This window comes from Ambystoma mexicanum, chromosome 2q (assembly GCF_040938575.1).
Source record: "Ambystoma mexicanum isolate Mex_15411 chromosome 2q, UKY_AmexF1_1, whole genome shotgun sequence".
Lineage (NCBI taxonomy): Eukaryota > Metazoa > Chordata > Amphibia > Caudata > Ambystomatidae > Ambystoma > Ambystoma mexicanum.
This window is the reverse complement of record NC_090924.1, coordinates 1,486,207,296-1,486,231,469: the sequence shown is the minus strand read 5'-3', so window position 1 is coordinate 1,486,231,469 and position 24,174 is coordinate 1,486,207,296. Positions and strand designations below refer to the sequence as shown.

The following is a 24,174-nucleotide window of genomic DNA, read 5'->3' as shown; positions in this document are numbered from 1 at the left end:
TTTTTCTGCTGACGAGGTCTCCAGACAAGTCCGATCTATGAAAGTCTCGTCTAAACAGGATCACCCCTGTTCCTCCAAAACTATCAAGGACCACATCGACTCCCTGGCTCCCGCCCTGGCTGACTTTTGCAACCACTCCTTTGCCTCTGGAGTCTTCCCATCCCCCCTCAAGCACTCCCTTGTGCACCCTCTTCTTAAGAAACCCTCTTCCGACCCCTCCTTCCCGGCTAACTATCGCCCAATCTCCATCACTCCCTTCCTGGGCAAGCTCCTGGAGAAACTGGCCATCTCCCAGCTTAACCTCCATGCTGAATCTGTTGGTAGCCTTCATGACCATCAGTCTGGCTTCAGAGCTGCCAGAAGCACGGAAACTGCTCTCCTGAACTTACTCTCCAACCTTGATTCTAACACTCCTTGTGTTCTCATTTTGCTCGATCTCTCTTCTGCCTTTGATACTGTCAACCATGCCATCCTGCTCAACCGTCTCCGCGATAACCTGGGTATCACTGGTCAGGCTCTGGCGTGGCTGACTTCTTTCCTTTCCAATCGACCCTCCCAGGTCCAACTTGGGTCCTTCCTCTCTGACGTCTTCTTCTCCACCTGTGGTGTTCTCCAGGGATCTAATCTCTCTCCCTGGCTTTTCAACCAGTACCTGTCACTCCTTGCTCACTGCATTGCCGCCCTCTGCCCCAACTTTCAGTGCTATGCGGACGATACCCAGCTCATCTTCAGGCTACCCTCGGCCTCCTCCTCTCCTTCCCTCATCTCTGACTGTCTGTCTGCTATCCAGGTATGGTGTGCCGCCAATGACCTCTGCCTTAATGCCAGTAAGACTGAGATTCTACTCATTGGCACACCCACTCCCTCCTTCCCTGCAGCTCTCTGGCCGGCCTCTCTTGGCCCTCTTCCTGCTCCTACCTGCAAGGCTAAAAACCTCAGGGTCATCTTCGACTCTACACTCTCCTTCTCTCCTCACATATCTGACGTCTCTAAGAAGTCACACTACCAGCTGCACCTCCTCAGAGGTATTCTTCCCTTCCTCTCCTTCCCCCAGAAGCTCACTGTCTCCCGAGCCCTGGTTCTCTCGAAGCTGGACTACTGTAACAGCCTCTATCTTAATCTGCCTGCCTCCACTCTCCGCCCTCTGCAACTCATCCAGAACAGAACTGCAAGACTTGTCCTTGGCCTCAAACCCAGGGACCGTATCTCTCCAGGACTGAAATCTCTACACTGGCTCCCAGTGGCTGCGAGGATTAAGTTCAAAACCCTCTGCATTATCCACAAGGCCTTCTGGGGCCTGGGGCCAAAATACCTTCAACTCTCTCTCCCTAAATATCTTCCTTCCCGAGCCCTTCGCTCATCCGTCTCCAACTCCCTCAGGGTCAGCCGCTTCTCAAAGCAACGAGCTGGGGGTAGATCTCTCTCCGCGGCAGGGGCCTCCCTCTGGAACAGCCTTCCTGCCTCCCTGAAACTTGAGGAGAACCATCTCCAGTTCCGGAAGCACCTCAAAACCTTCCTCTTTGCCTCTGCCTTCTCTGTCTCTCTCCCCTGCTAAATTATACACTGAAATTGCACTGAATCTGCAACTGGGCCACTCTCACCGACCTCGGTCCTGGGCCCAGCCACTCTCCCCTTGCACTGCCTCCCTGACATCGCATCCCCTGCACTGCGGGACTGTCTCTGTATCCCTACAGCCCCCCCTTCCCAGCACTTGCCTACACCTACCTTGCACTTGCCACCAGCTGGCCCTATTTATTTATTTATTTTAATTCTACTTACTTGTACTGCACTTCCCCCTCCCCTTCCCCTTGCACCTTTTCCCTTCCCCTACCCCTGCACTTGCGCAGTCTGAATGATACCTGGCCTAGTAGGATTGTTGTCTGTCTTCCCCTTGTTTCCCCCCCCGCCTCGTCGCGCCTTGAAACACTTGTGTATAGGCGCGTTACAAATGCCATATCATATCATATCATATCATAACAGCGGCTGACCCCACAAGTAGTTAAAGGATTTAAAACACCTTTAGGGCTGCCACGGAGAAAGGGCGGCCTGGTGGAACAATGTACCTTAAACATGAAGAAGTGGCTTCTGCGGTGGCGGTTGTTCCTGGTAGTTCCTGCAGGTCGAGGGGTCCAGCAGAGGAAGAGAGGCTCTCGTCGTGGAGGAAGGTTCGAGTCGCTGCACTACCCAGGGATGAAACCAGCCGCGGTGCTGCCAAACGAAGTTTAAAAGGTACGCTACTTTTAATCGCGGTCCGGGTCGATAGCTGCCTGGTTATCCGGTCTCCAAGTGCTGCGCACTGTCGATTTGACCAAGGCAGGTCCGAGGATGCGATGAGTGAACTGATTGACCCCACCAGCTCAAGGGAAGGAGGCTCTCTCGCTGAAGATCTCCTCTCGTCGTGTGGAAGAAAAGTTGTGAGACGATCCAGCAGGGTTTCACCGGTGGTGTAGATGCTGAAGATGTTTCTGGCTTCTCTTCCCTTCGGTTCCGTAGTTCCAGTGGCGACGTCCTGCTCTTCCAGTCCTCAGGACCCTTCTTTTATGCAGAAAGTGACCCATTCATACAGCTTAGCTGTCACTCACATAGTGGAGTGGTCATCTTGGCGGGAGACCCACCAGCCTATCAGGTTAGAGTGCGACCTGAGTTGCTGTGGCAACTCTGTCCAGTGGTTCTACCCCCCCCGTCCCCAACAACAGACACACCCCAGACTCAGTGGCGCCGAAAGGAGGGCTTCTTGGCAGAAGCCCGCGTAAAGGACGAACAAAGGATCCCCGACCTGGGATAGGAAAATGGAGTAAGACTCGAGAAAGAAGTTATATCAAAGTTCTGGCAAACAAAACCTACCGGAGTAAAGTTAATAATAAAATGAACCGGCGGTATGTTAGAGGCTGTCAGTAAAAGTGGTAACCTCGAACAATGGGAAAATCCCATAGAGAAATATTCGCCGTCGAATATAAAAGGTAGTAACCACTGCCACCAGCCAGAAACTTTGTAGAGGGGGACTTTAGGGTACCCCCTCGAAAATAAACATAGGGGAAAAACTATTAACCCCTTCCAGTCCTTCCATATTAAGATGGGGTGTATTGGTTAAGTTCATAAAAATCGACTAGTAAAGTCAATGGTGACTTTACATGCCCTGGGAGACAGTAGTCAGCCCCAGGGTATGGAGTCTATGTTTGGGGGTCACTATGACACCTCTGTGTCACTGCACGGAGGGTGCTGTGTAACACATGTGCATAAAGATGGTTCCTATGGGTGAGAGAAAAGATCCCATAGGAATTAAACACAAAAATAGCCTAGAACACACATAGCAAAAATGCCTAAGAGTGGGGAAAAAGAGTCTCACTCTTGGCAGGTAAAAGGAAACAAATCCTTCAAATCCAGCAAAGCTGCTGGGGGACTCTATAGGTAAGGGAAATTAGCCATGACATGAGAATTCTCCCTAACAGACCCTGTGGTGACTTCCCTGGTATACCGTTAGGGAATCACTTGTTTCTATTTTGCATTTAAATAAAATACAGCCTGTTCCTTATCCCTGAATTGTGGGGTAGGATTGTGCGTTAGTAGTGTTAAATCAGAGGGTGTGCCTTAGCAAAATCTGAAATGATCCGACCGTGAGTCCGTCGAGCACTGATCCCGCTACAGTTATGGACATTATTCCACTGTGCCAGTGAGTGGACCGGACCGCTCCGTGTGCACGCCGCAGGGGCATGGATTTCCCTCCCTGAAGCGCAGGACCGCTGTAGGAGATTCTTCTCGTTTCTCACTTGGTGCAGTGGTAACTTGGTGTTTCTACTGTTCAGAGCGTGTAACCTTGAAGTTCCCTAGGATCGTGTGTAACGGAGATGTATACGCAGGCACACATGGAGGAGACGGAGACTGGGGCCCTCCCAACTGTCACCTTCCCCCTCTGCAGTAGGCCTAATCCTGACTTCTACGCTGGTCCACCTCCACCCCGGGGTGAGAGGTGTCCACATCCACACCCGACGGGGTCACACCAGTGAGCATTCACCCATTCTAAGCCTCCGCAAGAAATTGACCAGGACTAGAGACTAGGGGCCTCATCATGAGTTTGGTGGTAGCCCTTAAATGCTGTGGTAATGCTGTTACTGCTGCATTAAGGGAACCACCAAAACATCAGTTTGGCAGCATTTACCCCCAGCTCCAAGCTGGGGGTAAATGCGCTGACTTAAAGCCCATTTTCGGGCACAATTAGCGCGGCGCAATTAGCGCGGCGCTAATTGCGCTGAAAATAACCCATTGGGTCCAATGGACCCAGTGGGAATGGGGAATTACAGTTGCTGCCCAACCTGTGATCCGGCGGTAATACTGCCGGACAGTTGGGCGGTAACACAAATACAGTTGGGCGGTATCCCAATTGGGATGCCTCCCAACTCATGATGAGGCCCTAGGAATTTTGGTTTCTTCAACTTAAAATGTCAGTACTTGTTATCCTGGGATAAAGCAAAACTTATCTGTAAGGCTGTTAGGCAGAATCACATGCAGTAGTACCCTTTGGGAACACTACATGCAATTAGGACTACAAGTGTCAGTACAATTTCACCTTTGGTACAAGCCTGTACTACACAGTAATGTGGTAGCAGTGGCTGAGCAGCCAAACATATCTCAAGAGTAAAGTGAGCAGTAGAACAAGTTACAAAAAGGACCAACAAATACAGTGATTCAAATATTCACTTACTCAAGGTCTCTTGGTAAAAGAATACTGATTTATTTAATCAGTCAGTTAGAAAACATTACACTAGCATAAGCAGCTCAATATTGCACACTAATACACTACAAAAATCCAACTAGTAAGTAAATGAACAAGTCTAGCTCTAAAATGAAGTGGGAACAAAATGGCTCTTCAGATACTTAATAAAGGGGTAAAAAGACAAGGTTCTAAGAATAGACAACCTAAATACATTCATAGGCAGGGCAAAGGGTTTCAGTTAACTACAAACAGCAATTCTTCTCCATAAGCCTGGGCCACAGTCAATGGTTCAGAGTGTTTTGTATAGGATAGCACAGTTCTGGTATATAACGGTTAAGTCTTTGCCACAGATTTTTAAAGGATTTGGCTAGGCGAAAAGTTTGAAGAATGTTAAGGGAAGGACAAGCCTTCGTAGTTGAGGCAAGTTTCACGCAATTTCTCGATGGCCGAAAAGATTTCCAGACCGCGTTTGCACAGTACCATGTCAATGAAGAAAGCTGTCGCTGAGGCAGTTGTTCCTGGCAGTTCTAGCAGATCTCACTGTTCCTGTGCTTCAGTCATGGGGACTAGGAGGACGACGTCGGGAGCTTCCTGCACTGCCCAGGGAAGAGGTTAAAAGCTGTAGCAAGACGTCGGTTTAAGGTGTGAGTGCCTTAAAGTCCCCCTGGTTTCCTTCTTTCTGGCTATCCGGTTTTCAACAGAACTCTGAAGAAAATTCGACCAGATGGCTTGTGAGTTGGTTGTTCCCACCAAACTCGAGGAAAGAAGTTAAACTTGAAGGTCTTCTCTGTCGTCAGAGTTTCAGGCAATTCGGACCTGCAGCAGGGCTTCACCGGTCATCCAGGAGTTGCAGCAGTCGTCTTCCTTCCTCTTCTCTTCGGTTCTTTCGTTCCAGTGGTTGACTCGGCTTTCCAAGTCCCAGAGACCTGCTTTTAAACAGTTTTCCCCCATTCATTCCAGCCTGGCTGTCACTCAAACAGCAGGGTGGCAGTCCATGCCGGACAGTCAGCCGCCAATCACGCCAGAGTGCATTCAGGTCTCCTAGGAGACTTAGCACAGGGAGTTTCACGCACCTCCCCCACATAATGTCCACCCCAGATACTCAGGGGCCAGAGGAGGGCTTCAGCACTGAGGCCCGTCAAAGGCCAACTAACAAAGGCCAACTAACAAAGGGACAACACCTGGTTTGGCACGCAGAGAGAAACACAAGAAGGACTTTTCCTAAAAGAAATGGTAATAAAAATTGACCGGAGTCTGTTTTTACAGATAGGTCTTGGGCGCCATATTGAAAAACATGGCTGACCCGATTTATAGCTACCGTTGTTAGCGGTCGGGAAAAATCATGGTAGTTTGATCTAAACCACTGCCACCAGCCATTTAATGTAGGAAAGGGTAACATTTTACTGTTACATGAGTGTTTGGACTTGGGGGGCAGAGGGGGAGCTAGGCAACCCTTCGGGCACTATATAGGAAGATAGTGTGTGCTGGGTCAATAAATTTAAAAAGACTAATAAAGTCAATTTAACTTTACATGCTCTGGAAGACAGTAGTCAGTCCCAGAGAAGTTATTTAAACCTTGGGGTGTCTGAAAGACATCCCTGTGCCACTGCACGGAAGGTGCTGTGTGACACACAGAGAAAGCTGATTCCTATGGAGTTGATCAAAGAACTCATAACCAAAGAACACAAAAGTAAATCACATTGAAATGAAAAGTTCAAAGTCCCAAAATATAGCAAAAGAGCTGGAGGGCTGTAAGGTAGAGGGAATTTAGCACTTGTGTGAGAAATCTCCCTTACGATTACAAAGGCCAAGAGATGGCATATTCAAGACCAATTCCACTGCAAAATGATTGCTAATTTATTTTGCCTAAACTGAGAGCATTTAAGAAAACCATCTGGACCTATCATCATTTTCTTTTTAGTGATGTGTTTCGAGTAATTTAAACCTTTACAACATACATCCAAATTAAATCACTTGTACACGTCTGCATAATGTCATGAATTACATACATTAGGAGACCAATGGAAAGATCCTCATAAAATCATACATACATATATCCTGTTTAAGCCTATCCATCAAATGTTTTTTTTTTTAACTGCAGGATATAGTTCCTTCTTACCCATCAATAATGTTCTCATAGGCTTCCTTACCTAGTGCACCGAATTTAGCAGAACCATAGACTGGGCAGCATTGACTGTCCAAGATGTCCTGCAGATGCCGCGCATCGTTCTGATAATAAACACATAGATCGATACCAACCTAGGGCATTGGGTTAGAAAGTGCCTGGTAGTTTCCAGTTCAACCTTTCTAGGCCCCGTTTCCACAAGAGACTGTAACCAGTTAAATCGTAAGCACATTAGACATCATCCCTGTCCTCATTGGTCTGTAGTATGGACTATGTGACCATTGACAGGATCTTGTCACTTCTCCCCAGAGGGGAGCCCTTCCCTGTGAGGCTACGGAGGAGAGCCCGCTACGCAACAATCCCCTTAGGGGTGGCGGTCAGTGTGACCTCACAGGGAGAGACTCCCCTTTTTGGGACAGCGACTCCTTTTCCATTCAGGAACTCTCTATTACCTCTCCCCAGGAGATAACTATGACATCAAAGAATCAAAACCTTCCCTCCAAACCAGTCATTATTTGCTTCTGTAATTTTATCAGTAATCAACCTTCACCAACCAATCATACTGTGAAGAAGAATGGGAGAACCAATGAAGAATAATTTGTAGTTGGCAGACAACCACAATGAGACAAAAAAGATAGAGCAAAGCATGACAAATGCACTATGGAAAGAGGCAAAGGACAGTGGGCCCACGCTGGAGAGGGACCTACACTTCCTTATAAAAACCAAGGAAGGACCAATGGAAAGATCTTGTTCCCGGAGCCTGAGAGATTGTAATCCGAGCTGAGGAAGCAGCCTGTGAACGCAAAGCTGCCTGTTCTGGAGTAGGGGGCCTAGACCAAGAAGAGCGAGAGAGGTGGTCAGGAAGCAGAAGGCCGAAGTGAACATCTGAGAAAGGCCTGAAGCCGGTGGTGTGACCGAGAAGGGGGGGACTGAGGTCCGTGAACTACGCTGAGACGGCACCAGGGACTGCTCCGCTGAGCCACGGAAGAAAGATGGAAGCTCAAGCAGGTTATGTCGAGGGGCAAAGCTGACCCAACGGGAGCAACCAGTGACACCTATCCTGTATGAAAGGGTTAACGGGAATAGCGGGAGATCCAGGTGGAGGAGGTGTCAAGAATCAAATGGAGACTGCTATTCTTCATGCAATGGGATGGGAAAGAAAGCATTCTTTAAACAACTTGCGACAATAGTGTCATAGATACCCTCGTCGGCTCCTTCTGACATAGGATGCTTTCTCACTCGAGATAAAATGGCTCCCTGCCCCCCACTCCTGACCTATCACTGTCCTCCAATTTACCCTTTCCTCATCAATTCTGTGTACAATGACTGTGTCTTCCCTTACAATTGCTGCTTTTAACCCTACTGTAATTATTTGCCCTTCTTGTGCTGGGAATTATTATCTCGTGCTTTCTCTGTGAAGTTTGGCCCTCTCCAACTTCTCAGTACTCTTGGCTCTGGTTGCTTGCCACTGTCTTAGCTCTGCACGGATCTGTATTTGTGTAATTTCAGCATTTTGAGTTCTCATGAAGTCTTAAGGCCTTTTCATTTACTTAGAAGTGTGATGCGGCTTCCGTTTTGGAAAGGATGGCTGCCCACTATACTCGCGTTTCTATGTTATATACACATATTTTTCATGCTGCATTCAGCTTATACATTGCTTTTGGAAGCATTCTTCATGTCCTTATGGATGCCATGCTGTTAGTCTTCATGTATAAATGCATATATTACCCAGTGTTCATGTCCTTCATGTTAAGTGCACATTGGCATCATGTCTAATGCGTGCACATGTATTGCTTCACTGCCAGTTTGCTGATTCTTGCCATCTTGGAGCTTAAAACCTGTCAATCACCTGTTGTACCTGTCTGGGATATGGGCAGTGTGGTTGCCTTAGTGAGTAATGTTTTATGCCTGTGCAGTATTGGGGCGCCGGAGCGGCAGTAGCTAAGGATGACGTATTTACCTGTCTCTCAACAAAAGGCTGTCTATCCCCTTGCCAGCGCATTAAGCCACTCACTTCTGCTGCTGAAAAGGTACCTAGACCTCTGCATGAGTGTTGACCAACTCAATACTGCCACTGAAATGCTCCCTAACCCTGTGATAAAGCATTGTGACACTTAATACTGCAGCTGAAAGGCTGTCTAATCCTGTGCCAAAGCAAGAAGCCAGTGAATACTGCAGCTGAAAGGCTGTCTAACCGATGGCATGAGCCTTGCGCCACTCCATTCTGCCACTGAAAGGCTACCTAACCCTGTGCCAGAGCACGGAGCCACTCAATGCTGCCACTGAAAGGCTTCATACCTCTGTCCCATTGCATTGAGCCACTCGATGCTGCCACTGAATGGCACCTAACCCTGTACCACAGCATTGAGCCACTCGATGCTACAGATAAAGTGCTCTCCTTCCTTGTGCCAAAGCACTGAATTGCTCAGTTCTACAGCTAAAGGGCTCTCTTAACCTGCACCAGACCACGTAAACAACCAGAGCATGGGGCCAATCAATACTGCAGTGGAAAAGCTACTGAACCCTGTGTCGGAGCACTGAGCCACTCGATGCTGCCACTGCAAGGCTTCCTAACCCTGTGCCGGAGCACGGAGCCACTCGATGCTGCCACTGAAAGGCTTCCTAACCCGGTGCCGGAGCACGGAGCCACTCGATGCTGCCACTGAAAGGCTTCCTAACCCTGTGCCGGAGCACGGAGCCACTCGATGCTGCCACTGAAAGGCTTCCTAACCCTGTGCCGGAGCACGGAGCCACTCGATGCTGCCACTGAAAGGCTTCCTAACCCTGTGGCGGAGCACGGAGCCACTCGATGCTGCCACTGAAAGGCTTCCTAACCCTGTGCCGGAGCACGGAGCCACTCAATGCAACAGATGCATGTGATGTGGCTCCTGCTTGGAAGGCATTCGAAGACTCAGGCATGACACAGGACCAGGTAAGTAGAAAAGGAAGGCTTCTCTTGTTGCAGTACAAAGGTAAGAAGAGTAGCCAGGGAATCGGGCAAGTGCATCTGCTCAGTTCAGGCTCCCATGCTCCAGTCACTACCTGCCATTCTTGGAACTCTAAGGTCCCTGTAAGTTCCACATTCCACTCGTTCCATAAATTCCACAAGGCATTGCAAACACAAATAGGCCTGGATACCATGGAAGTGCAGCTATTGGCCAGCCCGACATCTGGAGAAAATACCGATTGAGAGGCAGGAGCAAAGTCCAAGGTGTAAGTTGTAGCTTCACTGTTTGCCAGGGTGTAGGCCCTGCAACACTTTTCCCAAAATACTTCTGCTACAAATCGTTCAGAAGTGAAGTTGAAACTAGAAACGTAACTGACGCTTAATCTTGAAGCCCTGCTGGCGAGAAGAACTGCTATTGCTCTACTTCGTCGATCTGAAAGCTGTTGTGTCTCCAAGAACTGATCCAAGAGAGGACCTGTTAAACCTGTTCCCGAGCTTCGAGGGAACATCGTGCACTGCTAATCTTCACCAAAGCACCCCCGAAGCCAGCCTATGAAAGACTGTTAAACCGAGGCTGGAACCGCCGACGAGAACAAGGAGAAGCGCCCGTACATCCGTTGACCGAGATCCAGGAGATATCACTGTGACCTCGTCGACAGGAGCAGCCGTGCTATATTGCATAAGAACACTTTGATTCAAGGACTCCCTTGTTCATCACCGCTGACCGCTTTCCTCCTCCCGGAGAAAGTCAAGGTCACTGACGACCGAGGAGAATCTGCTGGTGCGTTTCCCATCACCCAAAGACCTCAAAGACGCCAGAGAAGATCCAGACAGCAGTCGTAATCACGTCCTGATGCCCGACGCCAGATGCCTACGACTCAACACCCCTGCTGGGCCAAAATTCTTCACTAACTCTTTGTGGCAACAAACTATCATCGTCGAGGTGCAGCGCATGCCTCATCTGTTGCAGGACGTTTTTGACGGTTCATCAATGAGCGCCACAAGGACCGAAGCTGCTGCCTCAACAACGTTCACCTATTCTTCATTGCCAGAAGTTCGACGACCCGTGGCTCCAGCCTTAAAGGCAGTGCACTCAATAAGGGCCTGTCGATTCCTGGACAAACTCTACAACACAAGGTACACTGGGGTTGCAGAACTATTAGAAAGACCCGAGACTATAGGAAGCATAACTGGACTGGGCTTTTCAAATAAGCTTTTATTTACAGATTGCCCAGGTGGGGGGATCCTCGCACAGAACTGTCTCTAGGTAAACAGGAGTCAGTATTCTGCCATTGTTTGATTTAACCTTTCATTCTAGCATTCATCCATCTAATAATCTGATTTGTATGCCATTTCAACTGTTAGCAGTTGATGCATTTCAAGGGAATCGATAGTTAAGAGTGGTACCATGTCGACTTGTATATAATTACCATTATAGTATTACCAGCATACAAAGTGTGTTATTGTGATTGTGTACATAACGAGAACTTTTTTATGTAAAGAGCTGTGTTTTCACTAATATAGTGTGTGGACATTTCTTTGTAGGTAATTGGAGACTACAGTGTACTTAAGAACCAGCCTGCATCACCCTCTTAGAGCTGAAGCCTTTTATTCCTCGACTTTGCTACCACGTAGAGAATCTTGGCTGGGGTGCTCTGTGTCTCTCCTCTGCCATATAGACAGCAGGAGTACAGACGCCCCCTCTAGTCTTTACACTCGCATAATAAAATAATTGTGCACACAACACACACACACCAAGTCACCACACAGTGCTTTCCTTCCTTGTGCCAAAGCCCTGAATTGCTCAGCACTACAGTCGAAGGGCTCTTACTCTCGATCAGACCACGGAGATAACCAGTACACTAGACCAGAAGTTCTCTGGCCAGTACTAGTGATAAAAGCCTCTATACATCATTATGCAACCATATCCCCATCCATCCCAAAGGTAAGAGGTCCTTTAATAAGGATGAAAGCCTCAGTAGCTTTAAGATTTGCCATTGTATAACCACCAAGACGCTGCGAAAGGTATGACTGCCCGTCTGGCCCATTTATGGCCATAGAGACTGGCTAGGTCACATGAATTCCCTTTTGCAACCTCAAGCGCATACCCCTGAGAACACTGTGGCTTTTATTGCCTTTTCTCCCAATGTCTGAACCACATTCATACCCATCTTGAGCATATGGCCATCCCTCGCCCACATTAGCTCAAAAGGCGAGAAGGTATATGCATTGACTGTGCCCGTTTTACCTTTATGATTGTGTTGGCTTTGGTTTGCATAAGTGTGAGGGTGAGTCAGCATGTTAGCCCCTACTCATCCTTATACTCCTGCAGGGCTGAAGTCCAATCATCAGGAATGATGTACACATTATCCATGTGTTGCTAAAATGATGGGTACCCAACCATGTACCAAGAGAGCGGCCCATGGGTCTCTGCAGCCTTGTGGCAGACTACCCCATCAGCCCCAAAGGATGAAGGTTTTAGAGTATACCAACCCCCTCTAGAGATGAACATGAATACAATGGGGATCAAAGTATTAATGCAGTTCTGCAGAGGCACAACACACATGAAACCTCTGCAAAAGCACTGATGCATCCAGCTAAAAGGTGAAAGGCTCTTCTGGACTACACTGACAAAGCACTGATGCATCCAGCTAAAAGGTGAAAGGCTCTTCTGGACTATACTGACAAAGCACTGATGCATCCAGCTAAAAGGTGAAAGGCTCTTCTGGACTACACTGACAAAGCACTGATGCATCCAGCTAAAAGGTGAAAGGCTCTTCAGAACATTGCTGCTAAGATATGCAGCTAAACAGCTCAAGACGGCAAAGGCTCTACTGAACAACAACACTAAATCATTGAGCTGCCCAGTCCTCCATAAGGTGCAAAGGCTCTTCATAACACTGCAAAACCGCCATGCTACATATCCCAATAGTCAAAGGCTCTTCTGAAAAACCCTTCTAAATCATTGATCTATCCATTTCCAAAGGTGAAAGGCTCTTCTGGGCTACACTGCCAAACCATTGATCTATCCAGCTCAAAAGGTGAAAGGCTCTTCTGGACTACACTGCCAAACCACTGATCTATCCAGCTCAAAAGGTGAAAGGCTCTTCTCCACTACACTGCCAAACCACTGATCTATCCAGCTCAAAAGGTGAAAGGCTCTTCTGGACTACACTGACAAAGCACTGATGCATCCAGCTAAAAGGTGAAAGGCTCTTCAGAACATTGCTGCTAAGATATGCAGCTAAACAGCTCAAGACGGCAAAGGCTCTACTGAACAACAACACTAAATCATTGAGCTGCCCAGTCCTCCATAAGGTGCAAAGGCTCTTCATAACACTGCAAAACCGCCATGCTACATATCCCAATAGTCAAAGGCTCTTCTGAAAAACCCTTCTAAATCATTGATCTATCCATTTCCAAAGGTGAAAGGCTCTTCTGGGCTACACTGCCAAACCATTGATCTATCCAGCTCAAAAGGTGAAAGGCTCTTCTGGACTACACTGCCAAACCACTGATCTATCCAGCTCAAAAGGTGAAAGGCTCTTCTCCACTACACTGCCAAACCACTGATCTATCCAGCTCAAAAGGTGAAAGGCTCTTCTGGACTACACTGACAAAGCACTGATGCATCCAGCTAAAACGTGAAAGGCTCTTCAGAACATTGCTGCTAAAATATGCAGCTAAACAGCTCAAGAGGGCAAAGGCTCTACTGAACAACAACACTAAATCATTGAGCTGCCCAGTCCTCCATAAGGTGCAAAGGCTCTTCATAACACTGCAAAACCGCCATGCTACATATCCCAATAGTCAAAGGCTCTTCTGAAAAACCCTTCTAAATCATTGATCTATCCATTTCCAAAGGTGAAAGGCTCTTCTGGACTACACTGCCAAACCACTGATCTATCCAGCTCAAAAGGTGAAAGGCTCTTCTCCACTACACTGCCAAACCACTGATCTATCCAGCTGAAAAGGTGAAAGGCTCTGCTGGACTACACTGCCAAAACATTGATCTATCCAGCTCAAAAGGTGAAAGGCTCTTCTGGACTACACTGACAAACCACTGATCTATCCAGCTCAAAAGGTGAAAGGCTCTTCTGAATATTACCACTTAAATGGGTGGCTGTGCCTCCAAGAGGGTAAGGGCTCTTTTGAGAACACCACTAAACAATTGACCTATCTAGCGAAAATGGTGACAGGCTTATGAACACTGTTAACACATCAGCCTGACCACTTCAAGATGTGAAAGGCTCTTCAGAATACTAATGCTAAAATATGCAGCTATACAGCCCTAGAGTGGCTAAAGCAAGCCCTATCGACCGCCACTAAACCACTGAGCTATCTAGGACAAATGGTATTAATCTATCCAGCCAAAAGTTGAAAGGCTCTTCAAATTATTATTTCTAAATGTGCAGCTATATTCAAGAGGACAAGGACTCTCCTGAACACCACTAAACCATCAATCTATCCAGCCCAGTATTGCAAAGGAATATTACTGCCAAAATAGGCAAAAAACATATATCTTCCCATTCTGGGTACATGGCAATAACACATTGATGGGAGAAAGAAGGTAAGGGGGGGAGGGGAGATAGAGCGAGAGGAAGAAAGAGGAAGCAGGACTTGCCATGCATTTCGATCGGGCAGTCTCTATTTCCATTGGTGCGCGACTATTGCGCTGGTGGCGGGGTATCACGATGAGGATATCTGTACATTCAGATGGATAACTTCAGCAGTACAGTATTGCCATGCATCTGAGAGACATTGTGAAGACTGGAGTGGGTGTCTGTGGCAATAACCACTATATGGTTGGCGTAGAAGCACAGAGCCCCCCCCCCCCCAGACAATGCTCTCAAAAGCTATCCATGGAAGAGCAACCAAGGATGAGAATCTAGGGAGGGGATGCAGGCAGCTTCTTAGGTACAGTGTATCCCTGAGCCCCCACAAAGGAATGTCCACACACTGATATGTGCCAAGACAGTTCTTTTATCAAAATATATTGTTTAGATCAATATATACAAATCAATAACACTCACTTTGCACTCAGTACACACTACTTCAACAGCCGGCACCATATATACAGTGTTCTGTGGTACCACTGCTATTCTCAGGTCCAGCAACAATGTAATGCTCCTACAATACTAAACATTGTTGTAGAAATTAAGGAAATTACTTTACAACACTGGCAGAATATGTTTCAGGGTACAAATGCAATTCTCTGTCGTGACCCACTCCCCACCCCCCACCTGGGCAACCTGAAATAAAAGGTAAGTTATGTGTTGCTTTTTAGATTAAAGCCCAGTCCTTAAATGTTCATTGATTGTCTGCTTGTCCCACCACCCCCAAATTACCTGGGAAGCAACAGAGGAGCTGGGCCCAAGACGAATCGGAGACCCATGGACGGATCCTGGGGGACGTTGCCCCCTCTTCCTCATCACTGTACCTTGGTTGCCGTGGAAGGCAAAGTGGTGGAGTCTTTCAGTTGTACTCGATGATGCCCCACAAGGATGGACCCCCTCTGGAGGAAGAGGTCACAGTGTTGCTGCTGTCTTTCAGGAGACTGGAACCAAAAGGCAGCAGTGAAGTGAAGGTCTGTCACGTTCGCCTCCTTGGTCTGGTTGCTACGCCATCTGTGGATGTTCCACGATGCGGAAACTCATTGTGGATCTCGACAAGGCTTGGGAGGTGAGGATGAGTCCTTTTGGTTTTTGTCGATGACCTTCCGTGGCAACGGGACAGAAGTAGGTGCAGGGTTTTGGTATTTTGCAGTTGGCCGCCATTCGGTTATTCTGTGCCGCAGCATGGAGGACAGGGTGGCTTCTGGCAACTTAGACTGGAACACTGAACTTCTCTGCGGGCCACCACCAAGTTTGGACCCTCAGGATTCATTCTTTGCTTGATAATGGAGGGAAAATGCAGTCGGCGACACTGGACTTCCTCAGCCGTGGGAAAGTGGACAGATGTCGTTACTACGGTGCCACTTAAATATTTCTTCCGTTGGTTAGAATTTGGCAACTCTGGGCATCAAGCAGCACTCTGCCAGTGTACCGACAGCCCCTGGATGATCCTGGTGGACTTCTTGGGCACAAGATGTCTATACACCCTTCTTCAGGACCCACGAAGATACCTTTGTAGGATGGCAGGCACTCAGGACTGACTTCCAGGACGCTTCGGGTGAAGAACAGCAGTGGCACAATGTCCCCTTGTAGCTACAGAAAGAGGTCACCTGTCCAGGTCTACTCTTAATCAGTTCATGAATCACCACAGCAGCCTTTAGAGTTGTAGCAGCAGACTTCTTCCTCCAGCTGGATTCAGGATATGCCTCCAAGCTTCTGGCAGGGTCTTCTGATGTGATTAGGTTATCTATAACATGCTTAATTCCAAGAGGTTTCTAAGCACGGACCCAGGGATCAAACCTATGTTGCTCCGTGTCGTCTTGCTGGATGTTTCAGCCATTCTTGGGCTTCTTCAGGCTGCCTCTGGCATGAGGGGAGTCTAGAATCTGCCGGCACCTTCATGGGAAAGAACCGTCCCGTAGCTTTTTCACAACATTGTCATTTTGACAGGATACATGATCTTTCTTGCTAGTTCCTTTTGACTTTGCTTAGTGTTTGTTATGTTATGGTTTTCAGTAGGAAACTCCCAGTTGCAGATTCGATATAGGGCGCCCTCTAGATGAACGCTTGAGTTTGACGACCATTGCACCGATTAGTGCAGGTTGATGACTTTGCCATGTTCCATGATCCCAGATTCCTTTTGCACAGGAAGGAATGCAAGTACGAGATGCAGATGGAGGAAGCACTTGCCATTATGGCAAGGCTGCACCGTTTGCTTCATGTAATGCAGCTGCATGTCTATGTCAAACGACACCCATTTGCAGGCGCGTGCTGAATTGCAAGCCGGCGCCACAAAGCAGCATTATTTTGAAACTTGCAGCTCAAATATTGATACATAATTGTACTTGCTGAAGGAGAGCGGCACATCAGTGTTCTTTCACCATTGTGTGTGCCCTGCACCAATGCCACGTTCGTGGTGTCTTGGCATGCTGGGATATGCCACGGGGAGCGGTTAGTGTTGAATTAGTAGAGACTGATGGACAGTGCACGAGGATTCTGCTTAGTGTCGAGGCCTCCAGAGGCTGGGTGGCAAGTCTGGGGATTTGTGTTGTTGGGGGTTGAAAGGGCTGAGTGGTAGCTGTTTTTTTTTGTATTTTTTATTTTTTTTATTGAATGTTCTAGTTTGAAATCAAACTTTTTCACTCATTTCATCATTTTGTTTCTATATACATTCACATTCTGACTAACAATTTTACAGTTAAACAAATGATCAAATATTTCCTTAAAATGTATCCGTTCCAGTTGACTTCAGGTCATTCTTTTTGTTCTTCTATTATAGATTCCCAAAATTGGATAATGGTAAACATACGTTTTTTGTCATTTCTGGATAATATTCTGGCCCACCGCTGGGCTGGGTCAGTGAAATGGTCCGGTGCAGCCACATGTCTCTGTACAATTTTCTTGTATTGCTTAGCTCTGGCCATTCCATGATAATATAGTGTAGCGTCTCTGCTTGTCCTTTATCTTGACAAAGGAGAGCTCCTCAGGTAATTGTTTGATCAGTGTCGGTAAAATATTCAATCGCAATCTGACGAATTGATGTCTCATCCTCCGGTTTGAAATTGTTGCAGATACTGTGGGAGTTTATGTAGTGCTCGAACATCGATGCTGTGTGTCAATGATCATTTATATGTTGTGTTTTGGTTGATCATTCTAATCCAGTCATTTCTTTGTATCATTAATTTGGCTTTTTGTGGCCAATTTATAAGTGTTTCAAGCTGAATTTCCTCCCGTTCTGACAGTTTGTTACAAGCTTCTTTCCATAAATTCATCACTGTTGCATTCGTAGTCGGGCATTTTCTTCTAGGTTTTTTACAGCTTCCGGCCATTGTAGACCTAATTTGTGCAGTATACGTGGCGCTGGGAAGGTAGATGGCAGAGCTACTATTTTCCGCCACCTTATTCCTTGCAACATCAGCCACATATCTTGAGGCGCGTTCGACATGGTTTCTGAGCCAAATGTAAGTATGGCAATTAGTTTCTGTGTGTAGAATGCTGTTCCTGGTTTCAGTGAATAGACTCCATATTTGCCATGTAGCATTTTTCCTTGTTGCCCCAGGGATAACACTTTTTCTTTTGTTTTCTCAACCCATTGTTTTTCTATTTACAACTGATTTATCGTGAGGCCCAAATATTTGATCGAAGTTACTGTGTCGAGTTTGGTTCCCTTAAGGAATAGAGAGAGGGGTTTTAGTTTCTCTTTATGTGTTAACATCATTGCTTTCGTTTTCTTCATGTTTATTTTTAAATCCTTTTTTTCAATGTATAACATTAGGTGATTCATGCTTCTTTGCTGCCCTATTTTCGTTTTGTCGAAGCACTCCAGGTCATTTGCATATAAGATATGCAATACTTTCATTTGGTTCAATTTAGAAGGATTTGCTAGTATCGTTGATTGATGTCCTGGTAAATCCGAGATATATACATTAAATAGTGTCACAGCTAAGCAGGCAGCCTTGTTTCAAGCCATTCGATGTTATGATTGTTGTAGGAAGATGGCCACCTTGTGAGAGTCTCACCTTTTAATTGATGTATTGGTATACCATGCTTTTATCGGTTGGAGAATATCATTGGGGCAATTCCGTATTCTAAGTTTTGCATCAAATGCCAGTTCGAGGTCAAAGAATACTGCATGGGTCAAAGTTTTCTCCTTGAAAGCTTCTAATTTTAAGAGATTTATTATTATCAAATTGATAACTCGTGCCAGCGTTTCTGACACATCCTGTCTGTCTATGGTCCACCCTCCCTGAGTCATTCGTCCATTTTACCAATTTCTGTAGAACAAGTGAAGCAAAGATCTTACCCATCAGGTCAAGCAACGCTATCGGCCGATAATGTGTTGCCAGCTTTCTATCTCCATGTTTATATATTGCTATGAGTATGGCAGTCTTCCATGTTCCAGGAATTGTTAGTTTTGTCGATTTGCTTTCAAAATTTCAAAACAGATATCCGCCCAAATTTCTATATTTTGTTTGAGATGGGTATTGCTTAGACCATCTGGCCTGGAGCCTTGCGAAAGATTTAATTTTTTTATCTGATCTTGTATCTCGGTATGCTCCCCTTTCAATTCCCATCCCATTACGTCAGTGTGTTCTTGTGGTGCTGCATTTTTGTAAAGGGTGGAGAAATGTACAAGTCACACCTTCTCTGATACATTTTGCGTCATTAAGTTGACCTGATTATTTTGTTCATTCAATAAAGTCTATTGGTGTTATGGTTTCTTAGTGCTTCCAATGATGGTTTTCATACTTTGGTCCAATTGTAATGTTGTTGTTTTAATTTGTGTTACGTCAGCCGTGTATATCTCGTTCTTTTGTGTAGCTGTTTCTTCTTTGACTTGTAAGCATATTACATGCATGTGTGTGCTCTTGTTTGATATTTTGGTGGGTCTTGTTGGGTAAATAAATGGTTTTGAAATCTTATGCTTGCACTTTTCGGGTACACTAGGCAATTGTGTCTCTGCTATTCTTAGATGTGTCATGCCACTATGGAGCTCCAATTTTGGGAGTTGGATTTTGACTTTTACAGGCAATTTCTCATACCATTGACTTGATATTGTATTGTGGTTACTATTTTTGGTTGTAGTGTTTGTGAAATTCAAAATGTTTCTGGCGGTCCCGTCGGAGACGTACATATAATCAAGGATTGCAACTGTCGAATGACCTTTCCATGTGTATTTAGGTTCAATTAGCTCCAATGCATTCTCATTGATCACTGAATGTTGCCTTATGTTCATTTCCTTTGTCCAAATTCGAGCTCAAGGTGTTTTTTCGTGTGTGTCTAAAAGTCTGCCATTTGGTGCAAATAAATGAATATTAAGGTCGCCACAAATGATAATCTCTGCTTTAGGGTATTTAAGATGGGTGTTATCAATAGCCGTGAAGACTGTATCTAGGAAGGTCATAGGGCATATGGCTATTGGGTTCCAATATATGTTGAGGATTCCTAGTGTTTTTGTGCCCTTCTTTGGTGCCTCAACTTGTATTTTCTGTTGAATCGAGTAATCTGTATCCAGCATTTGATTTGTTGTATTAGGTATTTCCATTGAACCATTTAATTTGAGTAACGTTAACAATCCTGCAGCAGGTCGACCTTTTTTTAATTGCGGGATTGATAAAAATCTCATATCCTTCACAGATTGGGGGGGTCGAGAGCCACTTTTATTGTAGCCAGATAATATAATGGTTCTGTAAATTAATGTGCTCATTTTGTAATATATGCCTGATCCCCTTGTGTTCCAGCTGCAGAGTGATATCTACTCGTATCCATTCGTTTTTAGTTGTTAATCAGAGTTATGGTGCGTTCCTGTATAGGAGCGTTCAGAGTACTCATACTGACGTCTGATCGGGTGGGTTGAGTCTTGTTTCCCCATCTTCATATTCTCGTTTGGTTCTTCTTTCGTCTGCATAATCATTAGTATCTGAAGGAGTTTTTATCGCTAATTTTTTACTACTTGAGATAGTCCTCGTTTGACATCTAAAGCCTAATGTCAGTAAGGCTTGCGTGTTCTTCTGCACCCTTGCATGCATACTCGTGGTTGTCAAGTGTATATATCATGATCATCAAATTCCACCAGTTGTATGCCTGTTGACACTAATGTTTTTAGTTGAGGAATAGCCTGAAAACGTCTCAGTATATTCATTCAATATTTCGGTGATATCCACTCTATGAATCTCACTTTTTCTTGGCTGCCTGACCTTGGATCCACAAAACTCTCCATGTGTCCTGTGTTGTCGTCAGGTTTGTCTTTTTTAGCTTCTTCATGTGGCACCTATAGAATTGTAGGTTTGCTGGTCTCAATGTCTGAGTTTATTATCTCTTTCCGTTGTTTATCCGCTAGTATTTCTATCATTGTCACCGTAATTTGGGCTTTTTCTGCTCTATCATTACTGGCAATATTGAATAATCTAGACTTCCGCTGTTGTGAGGTGTCTGCTTCACGTTCCATTCTTACTTGTATTTTGGTTATTAGGCCCTCCATGGGGCTTAATTTAGTTTGAATCATTGCTAGGAGGATCACGTGGTCTTTGATGTTTTCTGCCATGGTGTCATATAATTTCAGAAGCGGTAATAGTGCATGAGTCGATGCCATTGTCATAATATTTTGTAGTTCCAGCATGGAGGTTGGAATTGTTTCACGCGGGCATTTGATGATCATTCTCCATTTGAACCTGCTCTTTCTCGCCGTTATGCGACCTATTTACTTCTTCCTTAATTTGCTTAGAAGATAATGTCACTGGTGTATTTGGTCGTGGTGGTTCTAAGGCGGGTTGTGGGAGGGGAGTTGATGTAATTATTGCCATTTTCTGAGTATCCATAAGGTCGGATAAGTCAAATATTGAGGCTCTTTTCTCTTGGTTTCCCATTATATCTTCTATTTCCTTAAGTCTAGTGACAGCCTTTCCACTCTTTTGCTTCTTGGTTTTTCCATTGTTAGAGAGTGTCTTTTAGATTCATTGCATTTGGTCTGCCATTTTAACTTTGCTTGTAGTGCCTTGTTCTTCTGGGCTGTTGTCCTAATTCTATTGGCGATATCGGTTGACTCTACCGATCTATCACAATGGAGAGATGATCTCATTGTGGTCAGGTCGTGATTCGTAATATGTGCTGCGCTGACTTGTAGTATCTTAGTCGTGGTTGTTTTATGGGACTTTTGGTCAATTGCTTCAATTTCAATTCTTTCCTGCCTTGTGGTGTTCTCTTCAGTTCGTGTTGGCATGGTTATTGATTCTAAGAGGGTGTGTTCATTCTCTTGTGGTATCCCCTCCGTACTTGTCTGTAAAGCAGAAGCTACGTGAACATTGGTGTCTTGTCACTTATCAGCAGGTTCTAGTACAACATCCATGGGTAAGCTGATCTCATTACACGCAGGGGAGGTTTTGATGCCAAGGCCAAGCGACGTTCACACACCAGCATTCATCTTAGTGGGTGATTTGTGTTGAGTATGATGTTGCGTCAGTGTAATTTTCAGGTGTGGCGATGGTGTTTGTGTACACTGAAAAACCATGCTAGCCGGGGGCTGTAATGCAAGCGCGGTTTTAGTCGGCTGCCTTGTTGACGGTCTTGTGGATCCTTGTTTAATTTATCCCACATATGTGTGGCAGTGTGCACTGGCAGCACATCCAGACTGGGCAGCACAGACCTCTTAAAGTAGCTCTGGGTGGTTTGCTATGCACAAGAAATATTCCTTTAGTAGCTCGGGCAGAGGCGCAGCCAGGATTGTCTAACGTGGGGCCTGAAGCTAATGTAGTTGGGCCACCGCAGTGACATTACAATTGTAAATGCCCACACAGTGCTGCCGAGTGGGCATTTACAGATGTTGAGTGGGCCTCGCCCGCTCAGGTTCTACCCTTCGTATTGGAATCTATGGAATTCAGTGCTGAAGCCCTCCTCTGGCACCGAGTGTCTGGGGTGGACAGGATGTGAGGGAGGTGCCCGAAACTCCCTGTGCTTAGTCTCCTTGGAGACCTGAATGCACTCTAGCGTGATTGGCTGGCTGACTGTCTGGCAAGGACAGCCACCCTGCTGGGTGAGTGGCAGCTAGGCTGGAATGAAAGGTAGAAAACTGTTTAAAAGGAGAGTCTCTTGGACTGGAGTGCAGAGTCGACCACTGGAACGAAAGAACCGAAGACGAGCTGGAAGAGGACGGCTGCTGCAACTCCTGGACTGTTGGTTTGCCCGGTGAAGCCCTGCTGCAATTCCGAATAGCCTGAAACGCCCTCGACAGAGAAGCTCCTTCAAGGATGGCTTCTTCCCTTGAGCTGGTGGGAACAACCAACTCGTAAACCACCTGGACACCGTCTCCATACTGGTCAAATTTTCTGCAGAGTGCTGTGGAAAACCGGATATCCAGTGGGAAGGATACCAGTTTGTGGTCTTTAAGGCACTCTCACCTTAAACTGACATTTTGCCAAGCTTGTGGACTCTTCCCTGGGCAGTGCAGGAACCTCCCGACGTCCTCCTTGTCCCCATGACTGAAGCTCAGGAACAGTGAGATCTGCAGGAAGTGCCAGGAACAGCTGCCTCAGCTACAGCTTTTCTTCATCCATAAGGTACTGTGCAAATGCGGTAGAGAAATCCTTTCTGCTGTGGTGAAAGTTTGTGAAACGTTCCCAACTTGGGAGTCGTGTTCGCTCCTAAACCGACATATAACTCTTTTTCTGGCAAACTACTTCCTCGAACATTGGCAAAGACTTAACTGTTTACTACCAGAACTCTGCTATCCTATCCAAGACTCTGAACTATTGACTTTGGCCCAGGCCTGTTGAATTAAATTGTTGGTTGTACTGAACTGAAACTATTTGCCCTGCCTATGAAAGTAATTGTGCTTTAAATTCTTTTAACTGTTTCTTTCTACTCCTTTTGAAAGTAACTGAAGTGCCATTTTGCTCCCACTTCAGGGGAGCTTAACTTGTTTAGTATCATATTGGTTGTGTACTGTAGTGTATTAGAGTGTGATATTGAGCTGCTTTCTTACTAGTGTAATGTTTTCCAACTGACTGTGTAAATAAATGTATATTTTTTTACCAAGAAACCTTCAATAGTGTTTGTTTGAACTACTGTGATGGCAAGTCCTTTGTGTAACATCTTGTACTGCTCACATCCCTCTTGAGATAAGCCTGGCTGCTCAGCCACTGCTACCACATAACTGTGTAGTACAGGCTTGTACCAAAGGTGTGATTGTGCTTACACCTGTAGTCTTAATTGTGTGTAGAGTTTCCAAGGGTACTGCATGTAATTCTGCCCAACAGTGCATTCTTGCCACTTGCAGTTATGCTTGATGTTAAAAGGGTGAGGTCCCTTAAAAAACAAGCTTTTTTGTGTAGGTAAGAATAGCAGTGTGAAAGTGGCGGCGGTGACTTTGTGAGCCAGTCATGTCTTGGGGCTTGGCGAATGAGTGGGTGAAACCTGAGCTGAGAGGTGTCTTTCGCGAGAACCCATAGGCTTGCATCGCTCAAACATTAATACATACCAATGGCTGTGCCACACTTTGCGTTGCAATTTAGAGAATGCGCTCAGGTAAATCTGTTCAGGAACTGGTTTCGTTCGTAAATAAAAAAAAAGGTGTATTTTCTAAAGTGGACATTGTTCTTTTTATGTAATTTACGCTAAATGTCAAACAAATGAAGACCGTGAAACACTTTTCTTTTGCATGGGGGACGGGGTGGAGGGTTTGAGGGAGTCCAACCACAGTAAAATGAAGCCTTTCCCTTAGCATGCCTGCACCTTGCACCTGTACTGACCGCGAGGCTGCTGCCACCAGGAAAATGACTAAGTC

At 45.9% G+C, this 24,174-nt stretch overlaps 1 protein-coding gene across 3 annotated transcripts in view; it reads left to right on the top strand.

Moving 5' to 3' along the window:
* Window positions 1–24,174, top strand: part of LOC138570308 (cytosolic phospholipase A2 gamma-like) — a 642,279-nt gene that overhangs the window by 216,011 nt on the left and 402,094 nt on the right. The window lies entirely within an intron of this gene.